Source organism: Vombatus ursinus, unplaced genomic scaffold (genome assembly GCF_900497805.2).
Source record: "Vombatus ursinus unplaced genomic scaffold, bare-nosed wombat genome assembly UNPS02009835.1, whole genome shotgun sequence".
Taxonomy (NCBI): domain Eukaryota; kingdom Metazoa; phylum Chordata; class Mammalia; order Diprotodontia; family Vombatidae; genus Vombatus; species Vombatus ursinus.
The window spans coordinates 10,807,129-10,831,626 of record NW_020949613.1 but is presented as its reverse complement, the minus strand read 5'-3'; positions in this window follow the sequence as shown (position 1 = coordinate 10,831,626).

The following is a 24,498-nucleotide window of genomic DNA, read 5'->3' as shown; positions in this document are numbered from 1 at the left end:
CCAAGCTCAGCATCCACTGTGCCACCTTGCTGTAATGTAAATAACCCAAGCATTTAGTCTTCTCAACTAATTAAGTCTCAAGGACAGTTTCAGTATCTTTTAAGGAAAACTTAGCATAACTTGCATGGGGCCAGGAAGTTAGGGTATTGCTCTGACCCTAGATGGAATTGATTAACATAAGAGAGAGTGCTAAGTTTGATGTTAATAAGACTTTGGGATGGACATAATCAGTCCCCAAGCCCAAATATCTAGGGTTTATCAACATCTGAGAGACAATCTTGTGTATTGGATAGAATACTATACTTGAAGCTGGAGTGACAGGTTTAAAATCTGCCTATGTCAATTACTAGCTGTGTGACTATAGACTATTAATTTGCCCTCTTCAAATCTCTTTCTGTATTTTAAATATGTGGATAATCATAACAGTAGTATACATCCCTTACTTAGTTGTTTTAAGGTTCAAATAAGTTACAGATATAAAGTGTTTTACAAACTTTAAAATGCTATGTAAGTGCCAGTTATTATTCTCCTGTATCATGCTTACCAAGAGGTATATCTTTAAGCTTTTCAGTAACAAGAAGTAGAATCTCTTTCATTCAAGGTTGAGGAGGCAAGACTTTATTCACAGGTCAATGAGCAGCTACTTCAATTAGCTGACAGTATTAACAGATGAGCAATTAAAATGTATTTGTATAGTCATCTATGTGACTAATTCATTGAGAGATAACTTTGATATGTGGGAGGTGTATGAAAAATTTGTAATATAGAATCTCCTCTCTAAAATATGAATAAAAGAGTTGTAAACCAAGACACCACATAATAAAGTAATAATCTACGTGGTACAGATAATGAAGACAAGAGTAGATAAAGAAAGGAGACCTCGATATGGCATAGTGTTGGTTGCAAATTTCTCATGGAGGGGATGAAACATGAACTGCCTCTTGGCGAATGGATAGGTTATGGACTATTAGGTGGTACAGTGGATAGAGTGCTGGGCCTGGCGTCAGGAAGACATCTCCCTGAGTTGAAATCTGGCTTCAGACGTTTACTAGCTATGTGACCCTCACTTAATCCTATTTGCCTTAGTTCTTAATCTGTAAAATGAACTGGAGAAGGAAATGGAAAACTACGCTAATACATTTGCCAGGAAAATCTCAAATGGGATTTGTGAAGAGTTGGACACAACTGAAACAACTGAACAACAAAACTTTCTAGGATAAAATAGCATAAACAAAGTCAGGAATGTGGAAATAAGTAGTGTGCTCTGTGTGTGTGTGTGTGTGTGTGTGTGTGTGTGTGTGTGTGTGTGTTTTGGCCTAACAGGAATGAAGGTGAATGATGGCAGACCAGTTGAATAGGTCATTAGAACCAGCATGATACAGTGAAAAGGAACATTGAATCAAGAGATTACCTGAGGATCCCCTCCCAGTTTTAAATGTTAAAAGTTTGTTGCTATGGACAAGTCACGTAACCTCACTGAGTCTTTTTCGTGCTTCTGTAAAATGAGGGTAGTGCCTACTATCCTTACTACCTCCCAAGGCTATTGTAAAAATCTAATGAAAGAATATATAAGCAAGGGCTTTGAAAAGTATAAAGGTCTCTACAAATGTTAGCTGTCTTGAAATCTCAGAATGCCTCACATAATTCCAGTATTTGCAGGACAGCCATGTGGAAGAAGTATTAGATCTTGCTCAGTCAGTCATCTAGTATTATTAAGCCTGCTATATGCCAGACACTACACTAAATCCTGGGGATACAAAGAAAGCCAAAAAAAAAAAAAGTATCTTCTCTCAAGTTGCTGACAGTGTAATAAGGGAGACAACATTCAAACAACTACTATATGCAAACAAAATGTATACAGGATAAATTGGAGGTGGTCTCAGAGGGAGGGCACTCTCATTATATGTGCTAGAAACAAAAGCTGGAACAGAAATTTCAAGGAGGTATATTTAGACTCGGTAACAGGAAAAACAAACCAAAACCAAAAAAAAAAAAAACCAAAAAACCAAATAAACAACTTCCAAAAAATTAAATCTGTCCTTAAGTAAAATCGGCTACCTTGGGAATTAATGTTATTTCCCATATCACATCTTTAATCAGAGGTAGGAAGAGCACTTGTGAACTATATTATAATAAGGATTCCTTTTCAGTTTTGCATTGGAACAGGTGGCCACTGATGTCCCTTCCCACTGTCAAACTGTGACTGTGAAATGTTTTTTGAAGTAAATGAGTAAAGTCAATTTCTAGCTTAAGAGCATATATTTAAAAATGGAAGGGACCTTAGTGGTTCACAATATCTTTTCTATCCCCTTCCTTCCATTCATACAGCCCCATCCTAGGCCAGTCTCCTCTCCCTTAGAGAACTACAATTGTCTCCTAAATGCTTAATATGCTAATCATTTCTCTCTCTCTTTCTAGTTCATCCTCCATACAGCTGTGAGACTGACATTCCTAAAACACAGATCTAATTATTTTAGTCCCTTGCTTAAAAAGCTTCAATGATTCCCTTATGTACCTAGGAAGAAACACAAACTTTTCCGTTTGACATTTATATGCCTTCACTATTAGGATCCAGCTTAAGTTTCTAAGACTTCCCTCCATGCACCCTGCATTCCAATCAGACTGGTACATATGACATTAAATATCCCCATTAAATGCCTTTCAGGAGTTGTGCCCCATGACTGGAAGGTATCTCTTAAATACATGTATCAAATTTCTAGCTTCCTTCAATGTTCAGCTCATGTCCCCTCATTGAAGCTTTTCTTTATCTTCTAATTCTTAACACCTCCTTCCCCCTATTTCTTAATATTTATTTTAAGGGGTAGCTCAGTCATACAGTAGAAGAGAGCTGACCTTAGAGACAGAGAAGACTAGCCTGTGTGACAGTGGTCAGATCTCAATCATAGCAGCTAGGTAGTACAGTGAATAGAGTGCTGGGCCTGGATTCAGAAGACTCATCTTCCCGTGTTCAAATTTGGCCTCAGACACTTCCTAGTTGTGTGACCCTGGACAAGTCACTTAGCCCTGTTTGCCCCAGTTTCATCATCTATAAAACTCAGTTTCCTCATCTATAAAATGAGCTAGAGAAGGAAATGGTGAACCATTCTAGTACCTTTGCCAAGAAAACCCTAAATGGTATCATAGAGTCAGACACAACTAAACAACTACAATACATATATTCTGAGAGGCAAAATGGAATATTGATAGAGAACAGATTTTGGGCCAGGAGTACTTGAGTTCAAGTTCTGCATCTGATATATACTATGTGGTCCTTGGTAAATCATTTGAACCTACTCTAACAGGGTAGACAAATTAGCCTAGCAAAAGTAGCAAGGCACCCTGATGGATAAACAGCAGTAAACATGTATGTGCTAGAGAAGTCAAATCAGCACCATCACTTTTACCACCATGTCCCCTCAGACCCCAGTGGAGAGAGTACAAGACCTTGAGCCCAAAAGCCCCAAACCACCAGAACTACTTCCAACCCAGCCCTGGAAGCTATTATTGAGGGGAGAAATCATTGCGGAGAAAGGCCCCATCTTCCTTGTCACCACTAGCAACAACAGCTGACTGACTACTACAAATATAAGCAGTTAAGCACAACAGACCTGGGAGTGGTAGCACCCTCCATGACTGGTCCTGCTTCTAGACCAGCCCGGACAGCCATTGTCTAGAAGACAGGATTTGAAAATAGGAACTGTATTGTTTGTCTTTGTATCCCAGTACCTAGCAAAGAGCTTTGCATATACATAGGAGGTGCTGATGTCTATTGACTGACTACTTCTCAAATGTTTACTGGATTACATTGGAATTTCCAACAAAAGGAGAAATAGGAGCCAATGAGGTACGAAGAGACAGGACAAAAATAAAGATACCCAAATGTCATGGAAACAAGAAAACCCTTAAAATAAAAAGGAATGATCAATAGTTTCAAAATGTGCTGGAAGATTGAAAGATGAGGAAGAACCAATGGCCTTTGAATCTAGTTAAAAGAAAATCATTGGTGACAACAGCTGCAGTATAATGATACTTTCAGAAGTCAAAATGCAAGGTTTTAAGAGGATAGGAATGACGAGTAAAAGGAAAGGTTGATGTAAATTACTCTTTGAAAAAGTTGGGGAGAAAAGAAATTAGAAAAATAAATGATAGCTAGAAGAAGCAGTGGGATCATCCTAATTTATTGTTGTTTACTTGCTGTGATTGTTTTCAGACACCATAATCCTGTTCAAATTTGATAGAAAAAGGAAGAGATACAATGGAGTGGGTAAGGTGTTTGAAAAGGAGGGCATATGTAGAATAGGAAATTTGCCCTAGGTAAGGAGCAAAAAGGACTCTGAGCACAGGTGGAAAGTTGAACTTCATTTGCATTCAAAAAACATTGATTAAGCACCTTTGCATGCCAGGCAATGAGCCAAATATTGAGGAAGATTGTTAATGACTAGGAGATCAAGAAGGACCCTCTGTAGGCCACACCTACACACACATCTCTTCTGAATGCAGGTAGAAATTCCTAGAGATGGAAAGGAGAAGAATACTTGAGACTGGAAAAAAAAAATAAGAAGAGAAGCTGAATGTAAATAGATGGAGATATGTTCAAGAAAAAAGTAGAGGAAGCAGCTCCAACCAGATAACTTCAAAATTCTCACATCATCATCATCTTTTCATTAGATAGTAAAGTTGTCAAGGGTGGGAATAAGGGTAATTACAGTATCTCACATTTATAAAGCAGTTTAAAGTTTGCAAGATAATTTACATGCATTATCTCATTTGATAGAGATGACTTTCTATTCATTGTGGACTAAGGATCTTCAGGTAGAAATCAATAATGAGGCAAGCTCTTCCAGAACTCCTCCCATCTACTTAATCTCTTTCTGTTGTTACTCTAAGGAGTTAGTATATTAACAGTGTTCAATGAAACATTATTAACTAAGAATATAGAAAAGGCTCAAAAGGGGTTTTATTATCTCTTTAATTGGTGTCTTTTTACTTGAAATTGATTGTATTCAAGTATCAATTATAAGTGGGAAGTTATGTAATCCCTGAAAGGTTCAGTGTCATTTTCTATGAAAAGAATATAATACTGACCTACCTCATAGCTAGATTGTTGTTGCTGCTGTTGGTTGTCCTTCATTCTCAAAGAGGACCATGACATCAGGAAGATGATGCCCTGATGCCCTGACTTAAAAGTGAATTGGATTCACGTAAAGGAGGGCTATGCAAAGTCACTAGCCTCACTTTCTCCTCCAAAGCCAGGATCCAGTGGCAAGATAGAGATCAGGATGATTGGAGATGGCCCTGCATGCAGTAGGAGACCTTGGCCTTTTTAAGCTAAGGTCTCAGTTTAACCAAGGCAATACACATTCAGTGATTAAAATGAGGCAAAGAATGGCTTCTTTTACCTAGCTTTTGCTAATTTTGGCCTAACAATTAACACTAAGAAAACACAGGTTCTTCATCAGCCAGCACCACACCATCCAAATGTGGAACCAGCAGTTACAGCAAATGGAGAAGTTTTGAATACTTTGGATAAGTTCACTTACCTTGGCAGTGTATTTTCCATGGATGTACACGTCAATAATGAGGTTGACACATGCATTGCCAGAGCTAGTTCAGTGTTTGGAAGGCTCCAAAGGAAAGTATGGGAGAGAAGAGGTATTAGATTGACCACCAAACTGAAGGTCTACAGAGCTATTGTGTTGACCTCATTGTTGTATGTCTGTGAAACCTGGACAGTATACCAGCACCATGCCAGGAAACTGAATCACTTCTATTTGAATTGTCTTAGGAAGCTTCTGAAGATCACCTTGCAGGATGAGATACCAGATACTGAGGTCCTTTCTCAAACCAAAGTGCCAAGCATTCAAACTCTACTGCAGAGAGTGCAACACCAATGGTCTGGCCACATTGTTCAAATGTCAAACTTAGGCTTGCCAAAAAGACTATTTAATGGAGAATTCAAACATGGTGGTCAGAAAAAGCTATACAAGGACACTCTTAGGTCTCTCTTAAGAACGTTGGAATTGATTGTGTGATATGAGGGACACTGGCACAGGACTGCCCAGCATGGCGCCCTCACCAGAGAAGGTATTGTGCTCTATGAGCAATGCAGAATTGAAATAGCTAAAAGAAACATGAGATGCACAAATTTAGAGAATCCACCCCAACTGTTCACATGGACTATTTGTGCCTGACCTGCAATAGACCATTCCAAGCTTGTATTGATCTGATCAGCCACAGTCAGACACACTGTAACTTACACTAGCATAGTGATGTAATTTTGGTCTTCTTTGAGAGCAAAAAACAACAACCATCACCTGTGTGTGTGTGTGTGTGTGTGTGTGTGTGTGTGTGTGTGAGAGAGAGTGTGTGTGTGTGTGTGTGTGTGTGTGTGTGTGAACCTGGGAGGAGAACATCCTCAGGGTTTCTGAACCATCAGGGCCCAAACAAATGATCAAGTCGGGGTTGGGCTTGGACCTATTGTTGGCCAATCAATTGGAGCTGATGAGGTGCTTGGGTATTTGTATTCAGATCCCGCTTCCAAAATCATATTTCTCCATAACCTCAGAAACACAATCCCTGACAGTTTCCTTCCAGCCCAAGGACCCTATCTCTGGCAGTGAACCATGAGTGGGCCCAGTGAGGCAAACTATCTCTCCCTGTTACAAGAATAAGTTGACCTCTGTAGAATTTCCCTTGTATGAACAGGACTATCTTGTACCAGCAGAATTGTCAAGTACTGACACCCACAGTTACATATGCAATCCAGAGGTCAAGCTATAGATGTCAACTCCTGAAGCTATCTTGTTTCAAACATAACAGGCCAAAATATACCCTTTAGGAACCCTCTCTTCCCCTACCTCACCCTGGTTTCCAGTAGTGAATGACATAGTTGTATGTTATCACTCAATTAGCACACTTGCCACATAATTCACTACTTTTCCTATATAAGCTTTAGCATCATTTCTGTTAGGTTGCAAGTTCCCTAAGGAGCTCTGCCCATCATGGCAGAATTCCTTAAGGACCTCTGCCCACTGTATAGCATAACAATAAGTCTTTGCCACCTTGACTCAAAGAATGCTTGAGTCTGTGAATTCATTCCAGATGACCCCGTCCTATACTGTGGTCCTTGAGAGATCTAAATCTCTTAGACCACAGCAGAGACAGGGTAATTTGGGTTTAAGGCATGGTCCTTAAGAAAGACCTCTAGTTCATAAACCCCAAGATATCTTTCGAGGTTTCAGGGATCAAAATTTACATTCATGGCTATACTGTTTTACAATCAATCATAACAATGATTTTTTTTTAATAGTCAAACACCAATACTGTAAATTTTCCTAACTTAAATTGATATTTCAAATGATGAAGCCAACCTGTCACTGTGCTTTTGTGTATGTGCTCACTGCTTTTGATCCCATCTATGGGAGGCCAAATTGATTCCATACCTAGAGGGGAGTCTTCCAAGGAATAAATTCATGTTTTAAAAATATCCAGTCTTGGTTTAGGTGTTGATAGTTCTGCTTTTGAGTCTATACAGAGAAACAGCATTGCTTAGAAGATTTAGACATAAGATAACCATTAAACACATCTCTTAACATAGTAAGGGCCTTGTTTACTAATATGTGTTTCATCTAGGTATGGTGGGCACCCAACAACTGGTGGATCCTTTGAGTTAGGGACTTCTGAGCTGTATTGGGGCTAAAATTGATCTGGTATCTTCACTAAATCTGAAACTAATACGATGACTCCACAGGATAGGAGGGCCACCAGGCTGCCTAAGGAAAAATAAACCCACCCAAGTTAAAAAGAAGAAGGAGGAGGAGGAGGAGGTTAAAACTTCCATACTAAGAAACAACAGGATAAGACCTGTGAAGGGCTGCTACACTTCTAGCCTAGAAGAAAGGAGGCGGGGGAGAAGGGGTTGAAAGGAAGAGAGGGAGGGAGGGAAAAAGGAAGGAAGGAAGAAAGGAAGGAAGGAAGGAAGGAAGGAAGGAAGGAAGACTGGTACGCTTCAGCAAATCATAGTTTTAAAGTAGAAATGGTACTTACAAATCACCTAATCCAACACACTTATTTTACAGATAAGGAAACAAAAGACCATAGAGATTAGATAATTTAACCAAAATCACACTACTACAAGTGAGGAGTTGCAATTTAAATCCAGGTCCCTGACTTAAAATTAATTGTTCTTTTCCCTATCTCATACTGCCTAGGAGTAGCTATACTTCTACAGAGAGTAAGCAATTACATCTGTGGTCAGATTTGAAATATACTGAAAGGCTTCTCTGGTTAAAAATGTTTTCTTCCCTGCCACAGTGTATAGAACTCATGCTTCATATGAAAACTTATTCATGAGACCATAGATTCAATGATGCACTACAGTAACCAAAGTGTAACAATGGAGGATCTGAAAACCAGTGATATAGATCATCACATTAGTAATGAAGGAAGGTCAAGATAGGGCAGGGGTGTTCAAAGGGCAATGGCTATTGAAACATGAAAGTAGGTAATCATGGGATAAAGTCTGGGTTTGGAGCCAAATGAAATGAGATTAGGGGAAATGAACTAGAATAGATGTGAGTAAAGGAATCCAAGGTTATGATAAGGTTTAAGTACAGATTTAGTGCAAGTGAAAAAATGGCAAAGTTAGAATAATAAGAGGTGGTTGTTGGAGAATGGAATTTCAAAGTTCTTAAGGTGATGCAGCTCTGAGAGATGATAAGGTCTAAGGTGTAGTCATAACTGTGTATGACTCAGGCTAAGCAATTAAGTCATCAGAGTTGAGGTCAATGAATCGGGTGGTCATGTTAACTAGATTATCAATCATAGCATGAACACTGATACCCCAGCAACTGAAGATAGGGCTGAAGATGAAGAGAAAGATCTTGAGCTGGAGAGTAGAATCAATTTATAAACTTTAAGATGATAGACAACAGCAAAAACGTTGGGTGAGAGCTGTATAAATAATCATTCAGTAAACATTTTTTAAGTGCTCAATATGTGCCAGGCACTGTCTAAGCCAGGTACTTACTAAACAATGAAGATTCAAAGAATGGTTAAGGATGTTGTTAGACAGGAGCTCCTCGGCTCTCTGCAGCTCCATGCTAGAACTGAACAGACTTCACAAGGTGACAAGGGAGACCATAAATAAGGGGGTCATATTACTTTATTATTCTTCTTGCAGCAGGTTGAGCCGATGTGAGGAGGGGTCATCCATCCAACCCTACAGCATCCCCAGCATTCCACATTCCTCATTCCCCACTTACTGACTAGTATTCATTTGACCTATAGAGAAGCACACAAAGAAGGCAACATGCCAACAATAAGCTCATGAGTTTACATTAACTTTGGTTATATAATGATATGTCAGCAAAGAGCAAGCGCAGTGGGGTTGTTTGTGGGCTGAGTTCAAATGTTTACGTTATCTAGCATGGCACAAAAGCAGTGATATTGTTTATGGGCCATGATCCTGGGAACATGTATCTTTAAAAAAAAAAAAAGATCCATATCCCATACAGATAGTCCCTGTAATGGATGAGACAATATGCAAACAAGTATGTGCAAACCAGCTATAGAAAGGATAAATGGGAATAATTAACTGGTTGCATGGACTTCAAAAGGGGAAAGGTTATTAATGTAAGGAGAAGAGGAATGATCTAGAAGCAGCAATGGGAGTAAAAGGATGTAAGGCCACTATTCTTAGCCCTGTGAATCAGCAAGATTGTAAGCTCCTTGAGGGCAAGGCTGTCTTTTGCCTCTTTTTTATATGGCCAGCACTTAGCACAGTGCCTGGAACATAATGGGCACTTAATTAAATGTTTGTTGATTGATTGATCAAAGAATGGGAAAAGGAGTAATTACTAATAGAAAAAGTTTCAGCTAATGTGGCATCCTTAAAGGAGAGTCCATTTTCAAGTAAGGCAGAGAGATGAATTAAGTGGTGCTAAAAAGTTTGAGAATGGAGAGGAGCTGACTGGGACTAGAGCTGGGCTTCCTATGGAAATAGTAGAAGAAACTTGAAGAAGGGTAAATTCAGCTGCTGTGTGTTTGTGGTAGATTGGGGCTGATCAGAGTAGGGATGAAGGTTTAGGTCATATGGGTTTGCAGACTGCTTTTAAAACAGTGAGACTGGATAACTGACATTGCAAAAACCAATACAGTGAGAGGTAGATTCCATAATCAGATCTCTTTTCTACTTTTTTTTTTTAAACCAGACCAGTGATCCACAATTCAGTAAAGTCCTAGTATGGAAAATCTCTTCATCTCATTTGCGACTTGTAACATTAGAGATTGCCTGGGTCACTGAAAGTATGAATGACCTACCCATAGTTACACAGCTAGTTTGTTTGAGGCAGAGCTTTGAAGCTTTTTAGAGTATATCTGCCTGGGATTTTCCCTCCAGGTGATAGCCTGTTCTGTGATAATGTGATGCTCCGTAACTTTTAGGTGGAGAGAGTGGCACAGGATCTCATCCCTAGAAATTCTTCTGCCCCTTCATAATCTCTGGGGTGCTTGACATCTTAGAGCTGGTTAACTCAGTCTTCATAGGGTCTGAACCATCTTAATAAGTTATGTCTCTGAGGACTATTTGTTTTTAATAAGAACTACTAGAAACAAACAAAAATATCTTAAAACACTTCTCCAGTGGTGTCATTTCAGGCACCAAGGAAAACTAAAATTGGAAGACAATTGGATTGAGAAAATTAGTAGGCTCTCTCCCCAGCCACAATCACACTATGAAGGTGACTACCTCTTTTACCTGTTCTTCTGGTCATCACCATCATCACTGATATGAAATATATACTATCTACTACAAATCATTCTGATGCCTAAACATATTGATCCAATATCCCCTGAAATAAAACTTATATAATCTGACTCTGACAATATAACAAATCTTTTTTTCTTCTTTAAGTGCAGTATTTTTTTTCTTTTTTTCCTTTCCTAAAACTTATGTCCAAACATTTTTCAGTCATGTCAGTTCATGACCCCATTTGGGTTTTTCTTGGCAAATATACTGGAATGGTTTGCCATTTTCTTCTCCAGCTCATTTTTCAGATGAGGAAACTGAGGCAAACAGGTTTACGTGCAGGGTTACACAGCTAGTGAGTGTCTGAGGTTATATTTGAAATCAGGAAAATGAGTTGTCTGACTGCAAGCCCAGCACTCTCTCCACTGCACCACCAAGCTTCCCAAAATTTATAAATTTTATGATTTTATGCTGTTAAACTGTGCTCCATTTCAGAAATATTTTCTACTTCCTTATTTATATGGTACCATGAGTCTTAACAAATTAATGATACGAAGCTCTCTGAGCTAATCACATAAAAGAGGTCATACAAATGTCTTAGTTTCATTCCAATGACTCAAATGGTGGACTTGTAGATGCAATACCATAGCCTGTGCCCAAAATCTTCACCAGAATTGAAGGAAGCTCTAAATGGAAATGTCATTGGATTGCAGTTGGACAAAATACCATTGACCCCAGCTAGGTTAAAGTCATCAGACCCAGAGACATCCCTTGTAATTGACTGTGAAGCACCTTAAGGTACTCAAAATTGAGGGATCAAGATAGAAAATTATAGAAGCAGCATGGGAGTGTTGGTGCCAAATAGCCCTAAAAATTCCAGGAATTTTCATTCTAAGTGAGGGACACAACATAAACATAAATGTGTCTGTGTGTGTGTGTGTGTGTGTGTGTGTGTGTGTGACATATAGAGTAAATAGAAGGTAATCAAAAAAGGAAAGGCATTAGTAGCTGAGGGGACTGGGAAAGGCTTGCAGAAAATATCACTTAAGCTGAGTCTTGCTTGACTTTTCCTAATTGTTGCAAGGGTTTTGTTTTTGTTTTCCAATAGATGAAAATGGAAGGGAGAGAAAATGTTGCTATTGTTGTTTAGTTGTTCCAGTTGTATCTAACTATTTGTGGTCCCATTTGGGATTTTCTTGCAAAGATACTGGAGTGGTTTGCCATTTCCTTCTCCAGCTCATTTTACAGATGAGGAAATGGAGGCAAATAGAGTGAGGCCAGATTTGAGCCTAGTAAATATCTGAGGCCAGCTTTGAACTCAGAAAGATGAATCTTCCTAACTCCAAGCCAGGCACTCTATCCACTGTGTCACCTAGCTGCCCCATGGTATGACTGCCAGGACAATATGTGTGTATACAAGTACAAGTGTGTACACACACATACACACACACACACACATTTTATGTAGTTGTTGAATCATTTCAGTTGTGTATCACTCTTTGTGACCCCACTTGGGGTTTTCTTGGTAGAGATACTGGAGTGGTTTGCATTTCTTTCTCTAGCTCATTTTACAGATGAGGAACTGAGGCAAACAAGGTTGAGTGACTTGTCCAAGGTCACATAGCTAGTAAGTGTCTGAGGCCAGATTTTAACTCAAGAAGATGAGTATTCCTGACTTCAGACTCAATACTCTATCCACTATGATAGAAAATAATTTGAAAATAAAATAAAAATGATTATATTAAGGAAATAAAGAAAGAAAGGGAGGAAAGAAGGAAGTAAGGAAGAGAGAAAGGAAGATAGAAAGAAAGAAAAAGGGAGAGAAAAGAAAGAAGGGAGGAAGGAAGAAAGAAAGAAAGAAAGAAAGAAAGAAAGAAAGAAAGAAAGAAAGAAAGAAAGAAAGAAAGAAAGAAAGAAAGAAAGAAAGAAAGAAAAAGAAAAGAGTACAAAGATATGGAGATAAGCACAGAATATTATATGTGAAGAACAAGTAGACTATCATGGCTGAACTATAGAGTGCAAGGAAGGAGTGATATCTAAGAATATTGGAAATATAGAAATAAGTTTATGGTCCTATAGTCATTGGAGATTATTGATCTTGTACCAATCAATAACTTGGTAACTCTTGTACCAAGGCACATTGGCATGGGACTTTCCCCTTGTGGAGTTGTTGAGAGGTGGAAGAGCTCAAGCTTTCACCAATCCCCTTTGCAAACTCTTCAGGGCCAATCCCTTTCAAGACTCTCCAAGTGAAAGTATTCTTTGAGTGTCAAGTAGGCTTCCAGTTTCAGGGAGAAGATGAAAGAGGCAAACCTCACTTCAGGTTGCTGAAGGAAAAGACCCTAGGAAAAATATGAGAGGAGTGGGCAGTCTCCATCTTGTCCCTATTATCAGTTTGTTACTCTAGAGATTTTGGGAAGTTTCCTCTTGGATGAGATCTAGGACACTCTTTCTTAGTTAAGCTGAGTTACGTCATTCCCAATGGGACAGTTCCCTTACTCTGTATTGTCTTTTATATTTTCCTATGTATAACTTCTCTGGTTTCTGTTTTGCTTTGACAAATGTTGTTGTTGTGTTTTGTTTTTGTTATTGTTTTTGGCTATTCTCTATTTGTGTTCATTGTGGAACTGATATTCAGGAAAGAGATCAAGCCTTGAATATAAAGTTTGGGATATCTCTTCCCCCCAATATGACAAAACAATCAAAAGTTAAATGGAAACTGATCAAACCCTCTAGATTAATAACGTTTAAGGGAGCAGAAAGACATATTTCTAGCCCAATACCCACTCTCTCTGAGGAAAGCAAAGTGGCTGTTGGTCGCAATCTTTTGCTTCTTCTGGCAGGAATGAAAGTCTTGCTTGGTGGAAGGTGGAGGGAGAAGAGATTAGAGATGTCTATTCTGCCTTCCCTCAAACCACATACACAAAGATAAACTCTTTCCACATGTGGGCCTCTCTAAATATATGGGGCCCACTCACTCCTTCTGCTATAGAGGGAAGAGGATTTCAAGTTCAGATTCATGTTTTAGGAAAATAGCTATAAGAACTAATTCAATCGGGAAGAAATCTACCTGCTTATTCTGCCCTAACCTCTCTGCTGACCTCCAATCTGGAGTCTCCAACTGCCTTTCAGACATCTTGAACTGGATGTCCAATAGACATCCTAAACTCAACATGTTCAAAATCAAGCTCATTGTCTTTCCTCCTAAATCTTTCCCACTACCTAACTTTTCTATCACTGTCAAGAGCAATGTCATTCTCCCAGTCCCCCAGGTTCACAAGCTAAGTGTCATTCTTGACCCCTCACTATCTCTCAACCCATTCCACCCCCATTTAATCTGTTGTCAATACGTGTTGATTTCTCCCTTAGACTATTACAGTAGCCTGCTGGTGAGTCTACCTGCCACAAATCTCTTCTCACTCCAATCCATCCTCCATTTATCTACCAAAATAACTTTCCTAAAGAGCAGATCTAACCATAATGCCCCCACCACAACCACGACCTAATAAACTCCATTGGCTTCCTATCACCCCTAGGATCAAATACAAAATTCTGTTGGGCATTCAAAGTCTTCTTAAACCTTATACTCTTTAATTTGGTGACACTAGCCTCCTTGCCATTCCTCAAACAAGAAATTCCATCTCTCAACTCTGGGTGTTTTCTCTGGCTGAATGCCATCCAATCATCTCCAACTACTATCTTCCTTGGTTTCCTTCAGGTCCCAACTAAAATCCCAACTTCTACAGGGAGCTTTTACTATTTCATTTTAATTCTAGTGTCTTTTTCTCCAATTTTTCCTTGCTTTTTGATATATCTGTATAGTTTGTATATATTCATTTGCCTCTTGTTCCTCCCATTACATTATGAGTCCTTGAGGAAAGGGGCTATCTTTTGCCTCTTTTTGTATCCCCAGAATTTAGCGTAATTCCTGGAATATAGTAGGCTCTTAATAAATGTTTATTGATTGACTGACTGATAGACTTGAGGCAAGAATATCAAATAGGAAGCTATTGCCATAGTCTATTTGGGAGGTGATAAGGATCAGAAGGTGAATATGTGAATAAAAGGAAGGTGTGGTGGGTGTGGTGGGTGTACATATATTTGCAAATATATATATATATATGAGAATTGTGGGAAAAATTTGGCAGGATCATACAAGATTTTCATGATCCTGTGACTGTCTTGTTATCAGTGAAAAAATATGAAGCATCAAGAGTCTGCTAAGACTAATGAGCAAGAGAACACAGGAGAGATAAAGAAAAATCACAAATAAGAAAGCATAGAATAGGAGGGGGACAAGTTATGACAACTAAAGGGGAAAAAAACCTAGAAAATAATTGTCCTATGCTTAAAAGATAATAAGAGAAAGGAAGGAAATTAAAGAGTAAGCCTCAATAGAAGAGTTAACCTCACTTCTGCAAAGGGGAAACCATATTTAGGAGTATCCCTCAACAAGAAGATAAAGGACAGGTCTTTTGACCCCTTTGTCCCAAGTTCACATTCTATTTTATATTTTCCATTTGTGTTGGCTCTTATTGATTTCATTGTATGGTTTCTTACTCCTTTTGCTAAGAAAAAGAAGATAAAATCCTACTGGAAACATCCTGTGGATATAAGTTGGAGTAGAACTTTCTGTGAGAATGATTGTAGACAGTAGAATACCCCCAAAAGGGTATCAGGTGATTTATTTTTGCTATATCTTCCCACATCACAATACTTTTCTTATTTTTTAACTTCTCTATTCCTTCATGTACTTCCAGACTCTCTGACTTATTTTCTTTTTCTTTTTCTTTTTTTTTTTTTTTTGCTAGGCAATGGGGTTAAGTGACTTGCCCAGGGTCATACAGCTAGTAAGTGTTATGTCTAAGAGACTGGATTCGAACTCAGGTCCTCCTGAATCCAGGGCCGGTGCTCTATCCCCTATGCCACCTTGCTGCCCCTCTCTGACTCATTTTCTACCCAAATTTAGTAGTTTATTTATGGGATCTTAGATCTAAATCTGGAAGGTACCTTCAAAGTCATCCAAACCAACTCCATTATTTTACAGATGAGGAAAGTGAGGTTAAGTGACTTGCCTCAGGAGTACTTCATTCCATAGTATAACCTTTCCACTATTCATGGTCTTATACATTTTTTTAATCTTTTGTTTCATTGTCGTCTCCATGAGTTCTAGCTTCTCCTGATAAAAATAGCATTACGTTATGCATTTCAATGTATATTTTTTCCCTGTATAAAATTTATATTCAAGAAGAAATTTCCCAGATAACCCACATTTTTCCTACCTAATGTGTTTTACTTCAATATGTATGTAGCACTGGCCTTGGAGTCAGAGGACCTAGCTTCTAATCCCAGCCTTCTAAGTCATTATGTCCTTGGCCAAGTCATTTAATTCTTGTCTTGGTTTCCTTATCTATATAATGAACAACGGTTTATAGATAATCACTATGTGAACTTTCTATGTTCTAAAATTTCAACCTTCTGTAATCTAAAAACTCAGAATAACTGAGAGAGGTAATAGAAGTAGTTATCCTTATTTTACCGGTAAAGAAACTGATATTTAGAAAGGCTAAATGACTTTCTTATCACAGAAGATTAAGTGTCAGAGACTGACCTCAAGATCAAATCTTCTGATTCTAAGACAAAATTCTTTCTTCTAAACCACTTCACCTGGTATCCAAGGAGTCATCTAAATAAAATTCTATAAGAAAAAATTGAGGATAGAAATTGATTTATAGTATAATTTGAGTTCTGTTAACCTTAAAGCCCTCTGGCTTTCCACTTCAATCTCAATTTGGAATTCAGTCATAAACTACTTTCTGTCTCCATCTCTTGATAGCCCAACATGGATATTGGCCTCAATCCTAACTTTGTCTTTTTCTCTATACTTAGTCACCTGCTAATAACTGGTTTTGTGCACTGGGGTCTGTAACAGATCTGGATTATCAGAGATTGTGCTAGTTTGAGACCTCTTGGAGGATGCCGAGGCATAACAGTCTCTTTGATCACTTTGTCTGACACAATCATCTCACAGGACCTGGCTTTGTCCCTTTGTGCACTCTGACAGATTACAATCTAATGTCGAGTAGGCTAGATTTAAGCCTTCTGGAGAATTCTACTCTGTTGTCTGGGCATGTCTGACTTATCTCCTCCATTCCCTTGGCCATTCACCTGCCAGATGTTAGCTTTGTCCCATTGTTCAGCTCCAATGAGCTAGGACTCAGGATCTCATTGTCTTCAGGCACCATTTGCTAGATATTGCTTTGGTTTCTGGCCTCCCCGTCAAAATGCCTATAGGTTTCTGTCCATTTTATTGTCCAATATAGCACTGGATTGAGGAACAACTATTGTTTCTCTTCGGTTTCATTGAATCATTGCTTCACCTGGCAAACTTTTTCACCTTTGCTGGAAATTTTCTCAAGGATAATAGGCTTGACTTAAACTGTTTATGTTGTCATCTTTGCCAGAAAAAAATGCCTGTCTTCTTTATAATCAAATTTGCTTATGAGTTTCCTATGTATCCACATTAGTCTCTCTAGAAATTTTATTTTTCCTCCCCACTAATATTGTTGCTATTCATATCTTCATAATTTCATTCTTAAGAATTTCCCATCTCTCCTTGTCTTATTTCTATAAAATTTTATTCCACAGGACTTTACCCATTCTCTCTTCTTCTATATTAACCCTTTGAAATATGTTTTCCCCAAATCTAGGTATTATGAAAGACCATGCCCAATTTTCTTTTCTTCCACCACAAACTATAGGAAGGATCATTTACTCCCAAGAGTGATATTATTTGCTCTGTAGCAATCAGTCCTTCCCTGTTAGTGAGAATCATATCCAAGGGAGAATTTCCCCTTGTTATTTCCTCCACTTCTTTGAAGAATCAAATTATCAAAACAAGCCAAAAAGTTATGGCCTACTCCTCTGTTGGCAGAGAAAGAGCTCCAAGGTTTTTAAATTATTAAAGTCCCCATCACCATTCTATCATGTCCCTCTGCCAGTTTAGGAATCTGACTTTCAATTTCTGCATCCATTTTCTCCTTTTCTAGAAGTGATTTTTAGTATTTACCAATAAAAAATCATTTGTTTCTGCTTTCATTGACCTTCATTCAAATACCTTATAATATGCTTCCCTCCTCTGGATTCTATAATCTCTCTTATGAATATATTTTCTTAAATATATTTCTTCCCCATCCCCTGTTACATACCTTGTTTTTGTTTTAAAAAAATGCATACCCATCTGGAGCTTTAATCCTGCCATGTATTTTACCCCACCAAGTTTCAATTATACAGAGGCAGCTGATACCTTAGTGAATAGAACACTGGGCCTGGAGTCAGGAAGACCTTAACTTAAATCTGGCCTCAGACACTTACTAGCTGTATGACTCTTCCTGGGCAAATTACTTACCCACTTTTTGCTTCAGTTTCTTCAAAAGGAAGTTGGGAACAATAATAGCACCTTACTTGGAAGGGTCGTTGCAAAGATAAGTGCCTGGCACAGTAGATTCTTAATATATGCTTATTTCCTCCTGTTCCGATATGAAATTGATGGTCACTTTACCTTTCTGGGACTCAGTTTCTGCATCTTTAAAATGAGGGGTTTTGGCTATATGCCCCCTGGGGTCCTTTATAGTGATAAAACTGTGATTGATGCATGGTAGGTGCTATACAAATGTATATTCCCTCCGTTCTCCTATACCTGGGAAAATAAACTCACCTTTATTTCCTTTTGCTTACTGTTTAAACTTTGGGAATTTTATACCTGGTTCTTCTTTTTTCCTCCCATTAATTTCTGGGTTTCACAAATGCTATTCTTTTTCCTATCATATAGCTGTTTTCTATGGTGTCTAGCTCAGTGAATCCAAAGGCAGTTTTCTTTCTTCTTCTTCCTTTCTCCATTAAAATCATTTTGGTTAAATTTTCAGAACACTGGACAAATGCATTCTAATCAACCTTTGCTAAGTCAAAAGACTTCTTGTATTTTAATCTATTGTCCTTAAATCCAAATCTTATTCTCTGACACCCTCATTTAGCCAGTTTTTTACTTACCAAATCATTTTTTTTTCTGTATTCCTTACCTACAGTCAATAACAGTGAGTAAAGTTAACTTGTACCTAAAGGATCTTCATTTTTTTTTTTGCCTGAGACTTTGTAATCTTTGTCAATACTTTCTGTGTTCTTTTGGCAATATCATTTGGGCATGTGTGAATCAATGGGAATGGATAATTGTCATCTGCTTTGGCAAGATTTGAATCCATAACATGAGAAGTCAATAGACTTCTCAGTTGTTATCATGTTGACAAATAGCTCTATATTCTTGAGGGGGGAGGCTACTCTATAATCACTATTCTTTTCTTCCTCTGACCTTTACAGGATGAGCTTTTATCTGTTAGCTTTTATGTTTCTACTTTCCCCTTCATTGGATGATAAACAGCAGCTTTCTCTTCAGAACTAAGCCAGTTTTTTCCTCTTCAGGAAGAGCCTAATATTTGTTTTTTTGTTTTGTTTTTGTTTTGTTTTATCTCTATGGTATAGTTTCATTTTCCTTCCTTTCCATCTCTGTGTGATATTCTTCTATTGTTCAACTTCCTAACAAAGGTCAAGTGTCTCTTTTTCCACTTTAGACCCTTTTCCTCCCTGCCACCACTAACCCCCAACCCTTTGAAGCCTCATTTCTATTGTACATGATCTAATCAGTAAATGGAGGTAAAATCCAGGAGTTTTGAAGACCAGAAATGGAAAAGATTTATGCCAAGGATCTTAATGGGTTTCAATCCATTGCAGAGGATGAGATCTCCACAGCTAATAGAGTATTCCCCTCTACTGTTATCTGATTTATATGTGGCTTTTATTTATGTGTTTTGTGTTAACTACTACATATCTCTGTTTTCTCCCCATTTAGAATGCAAGCCCCTTGAATACAGGGACAGTTTAACTTTTGTCTCTGTATCACAGTACCTAGAACATAGTAAGCACTTAATAAGCACTTGATTGATTGACAGAATCTTGGGCACTAACTAAAGCAGAAACAATACATTACAACTACCATATCTACAACACAATATAACCCAACCAACAGTTACTATATGCCAGGCACTGAGCTTCTATCTAGTTTTGATGGTGGACTAACCATCTAATGCAAGTCAACAAGCATTTATTTATTATCTACTATGTCCAAGACAAGAGAGGCAGTATGCCCACAGTGCATAGAATTGACTTTAGGGTAAGAAAAAGCAGACTTCGAGTCAAGGCTGGAATACTGGCTATGTGATCGTGGGTAAGTCACTTAACCTCACAATGCAACCATAAGTTGCAAAAAAAAAAGTTGATCATCTTCCTTGATGGAAGGAGTTTTCCACAAATTAAACCCTAGGCCTGTACCCCACCACTAAAAAAAAAAAAGGCTTAAAAAATAATATCCAAGGCATAATGTGAGGCATTCAACATACACAGACAAAATATAAATGATAGATGGACAAATGAGCAGATCCTTTTTCTCAAAGAATTTAAAGTAGTAGTAAATCCTAAAAATCTCCCTCAACCCTAACCCAAACCCTACCTCTCTCCAAGGCAACTCCAAAACCTTAGTGATTTTCTGCATCAGAAACCTCAATGGACCTAATAAACTGGTGATTTTCAAAGATCCACCAACTGTGGGTCCAAGTGCCCACCAATTTACCTGGAGCTCTAAACCAGGGAGGAAACCATGTGACAAATGTGAAAGCCTGAGTCTCCAAGAGGAAATGTCTTTTAAATATTATCCTCATTAGTTGGTAGTATAAGAAATCTTACAGTGCAGCTGCTGACTAATATGCTGTTAGGTTCATAAAAGATTTCTGCCTGCAGGCCAACTGTATGGGCCCCTTCTTAGAATCCTAAAATTCATTCTCCTTCTCCCCTTCCCCCATATGCACACACACAAGTATGGGCTAGAAGTTATTTCTCAGTGGAGAGGCTGCAGCTGAACTATTATACTTGACTAAGTTCCAGATGATTTTTGCCTCTTGTATTTTCTGCAACAGTAACTCAGCAGCATGCCTATACAAAGCTAAAAAAATTGACAACTGTGACAGTGACAGATAAATGAAAAAGAAAAAAGAAAAGTGAATCAAAACTGGAGCCTTCATTATACTGAGAACACTGGTGAGCTAAGTCTGTGTGGAATTTCCCAAATAAAAATTTTTTAAAAATTATCTTCACTTAAATAGAGTACTAATATAAGGGTTGATGTATTATAACTTCCTTTAAGATGCCTTTTTAAAAAATTCTGGGACTAATTTTCAGGCAAGTCAATAACTGGGTGTAAACATGTTTTTTTTTATAATGATTAGCAAGATGAATGTCTTTCTAATAATCGGAATTTTATAACATTTAGTTTTGTAAATGAGAAAGTCAGCTCTCGGGGTTTATTTACTTCCCTCAATTCAATTCAAACAATGTTCATTAGACACCTATTAGTATTCTTCCCAAATACCTCTTCTCTAACCTTCCCCGCTATTTATACCTTTTCTCTTCACCCATAAATCTCTGAAAATGAATGAGTAATAATTATAAGAAGTGGGATAATTGGATACATTTGAAGTTCCAGAAACTGTGCTAGGCACTGAAGATACAAACAAAAAGCCCTGCCCACAAGGAGCTTACATTCTTCTGGGCAGAGGGGAGATGTGACATGTATAGTTTCTAATTAGCAAGTAATCATGGTCAAGTGTGGTTAAGCAATAGTGACCTCTTTCTCAGTCATCCAGTTGTTCCATAATAACATAATTTAGTGCACACACATTTTTAATACTCTCTGAGTTTAATAGCTAGCAGAGAAGAGAAAAAAATAGAATTTCAGAGAAAGCTTCATGTGTTGGAAAGGGTTCTAGATATGGAGTCAGTAAATCTGGATCAAAATGCTTGCTCTGATAACTTCTACTTTTTTTACCTTAGATAGGGTCACTTATCACTTCTAGACTTCTACTTATACATCTGTTAAATGAGGTATATAAGATTACTTCTAGTTCTCAATCATCAACCATCCTATATGAGACTGCATTCACATAGAGCTACTCATAAAGTGATTTCATTAATAATCATTTATAAATTACCAGTTATACTAGTTCTTTATTTAATATGACATTGATTCAGTCTAAATAGACAAACCAGTTGTTCCTGAGATTTTAGCCTAAGTGATGCTTTTGGCATTAGTCTAGGTAAGATGTTAGAATTCCAGGCTCAAAGGGACACATAGGACTCCAGGTTCTCTTCTTACAATAAGAAATATATAGGAAAGCAAATATATCATAAACTAGAAAGAAGAAACACATTCTCACTTAGAACTTGGGAAAAGTTAAATATGATTACTATACTCCTTCCCCACATTCCATAACCTGTAGAAGACTTATATACATATATAAACAATATGTATATAGGTAGCAACTATGATAAAACATATTCTAAAATATTTCTAAAAGAGCACAAGATGAAAAAATATACTTTAACAATTTTTCTGTGCAATATACTTGTATCATTTTATATAAACTGTACTTCAGTTAAAACAACATGATGTAACTGAGGTTTCACTCAGCAAATATCCTTTGAAAACTGGAAATATTACTTAATGATGATGGATGTCAAATCAACAAGCATTTAGTAAGAACTTACTATGTTCCAGGCACTGTGTTAAGACATGATAATACAGAGGCAGCTAAGTGGCACAGCGGATAGAGCACCAACCCTGAAGTCAAGAGGACCTGGGTTCAAATCAGGCCTCAGACCAAACACTTGACACTTACTAGCTGTGTGACCCTGGGCAAGTCACTTAACCCCAATTGCCTAAAAAAAAAAGATATGGGAATACAAAGAAAGCAAAAATAGTTCCTTCTCATAAGGAGCTAACATTTCAGTGGAGAAGACAACATACAATTATGTAATTATGTACACAAAGGATATATACAGGAAAAAATTGAAGGCAATCTTAGAGGGAAGGTGGCAGAATGGGAAGACACCAGAGATGGCAGAAAAGAACTTTTGGAAAAGATAGGCTTTGGGCTGAGTATTGAAACAAGTTAGAGAAACCAGGAAGCAAAGATGAAGAGAGGGAACATTCAAGATATAGAGAACTGCCAATGAAAAAGTATAGAGTTAGAGACTGAACATAGTGTGTATAAAGAACAGCAGTCTTCCACTTTGGATGTGGGGAAGGGAGAGAGCAAAGTGTAGGAAGACTAGGAAGGTTGGAAGGGTTCAAGTTATGAATGGTTTTAAGAATCAAACAGAGTATTTTATATTTGATCCCAGAGGTAAGAAAGACATGATCAGTCCTGAGCTTTACCAAGATCAGTTTGGTAGCTTAGTGGATGATGGACTACAGTGGGGAGAAACTTGAGTCAGGGAAGACCAGCTAGGAGGCTATTGCAATATTCTGAACTTGAAGTGATGAGGACCTGGACAAGGGTAGCATCTGTGTTAATGGAGAAAAGACCTATACTAGAGATGTTGACAAAGTGAAAAAAGACAGGACTTGGGAACAGTTTGAATATGTGAGGTGAGCACAAGACAGGAGTCAAAGAAGGTACCTTGTAAGCTTGGGTAGGAGAGAAATTGTTATTAATAACTAATGATTTGGGGAGATGCAGAATTCCCCCTTTTCTCTATCTTCACTTCAAGACCTCAGTCTTCTCCTCTATCCGACCCCACCCAACCTTACAAGGAATCCCTGGTCTAAGGTGAATTACATTCAATTAAGTTTGTCTAAATTGTCCAAATTGCCCAAAGTTGAAGGTGCATAAAGAGATAGTCTCTGTGTCAGAGGGTGAAATGATGTTACTCTCATCCCCTCATTGGAGTAAGCCCACTTCTCTTCATAAAGTCTACCTCTTATTAATTGCTAACCAATCAGAGTTGATTGCCATCTTTCTGAACATACCTCTTCCAGAAGGACATATAAACTATGAGCCTACCACCATTATTGTCTTTAGCCTGAGAGAGGCCAAATGATCATCCTTTTACTAAAATACTGGCATTATCATTTGGGATAATTAATTTATTTAGTTTTAGGTTTAGTTTTCAGCATGTACTTCTATGAGAGTTTGAGTTTTAAATTTACTCCCCCTCCTACTCCTCTTCCCCCACCCGAGACAGCATACAATCTGATATAGGCTCTACATATACATTCATGTCAAGCATATTTTCTCATTAGTCATGATGTAAAGAACAATTAGAACTAATGGGAGGAACCATGAGAATGAAGCAATAAAACAAAAGAACAAAGGAAAAGGAGAACAAATAGTATGCTTCCATCTGCATTCAGACTCCATATTTCTTTCCCTGGGTGTGGATAGCATTTTCCATCATGAATCTTTTGGAGTTGTCTTAAATTCTTGCGTTGCTGTGAAGAGCCAATACTGATATCATTAACAAAATGATTAAACTATTGTAAATAAGGTGAATTTTAGTGTGTGTAAAGTGGATTTTTTGTTATTCTTTCTTAGAGTTTTCTTCCCAGGATCCATACCCATAATAATCTCTACTTCCCAGGTGTTAAGTATGAGTTCTTATGATCATAGTTCAAAATAGTTTCTACCATGCTTGCGCAATAGATATAGGGATGAAGTGATATAAAATTATGAGGCTATTGCTGGCAATATGCCTTCTTTATCTGTTGCCCTATAAAACAAGTGGGCACTGGTCAGTGACTGGGGACCCCCATAGGGGTGAATTTGCAGACCGAATGATGTGTGCGCCTTGATTGGCCCCCATTAGGC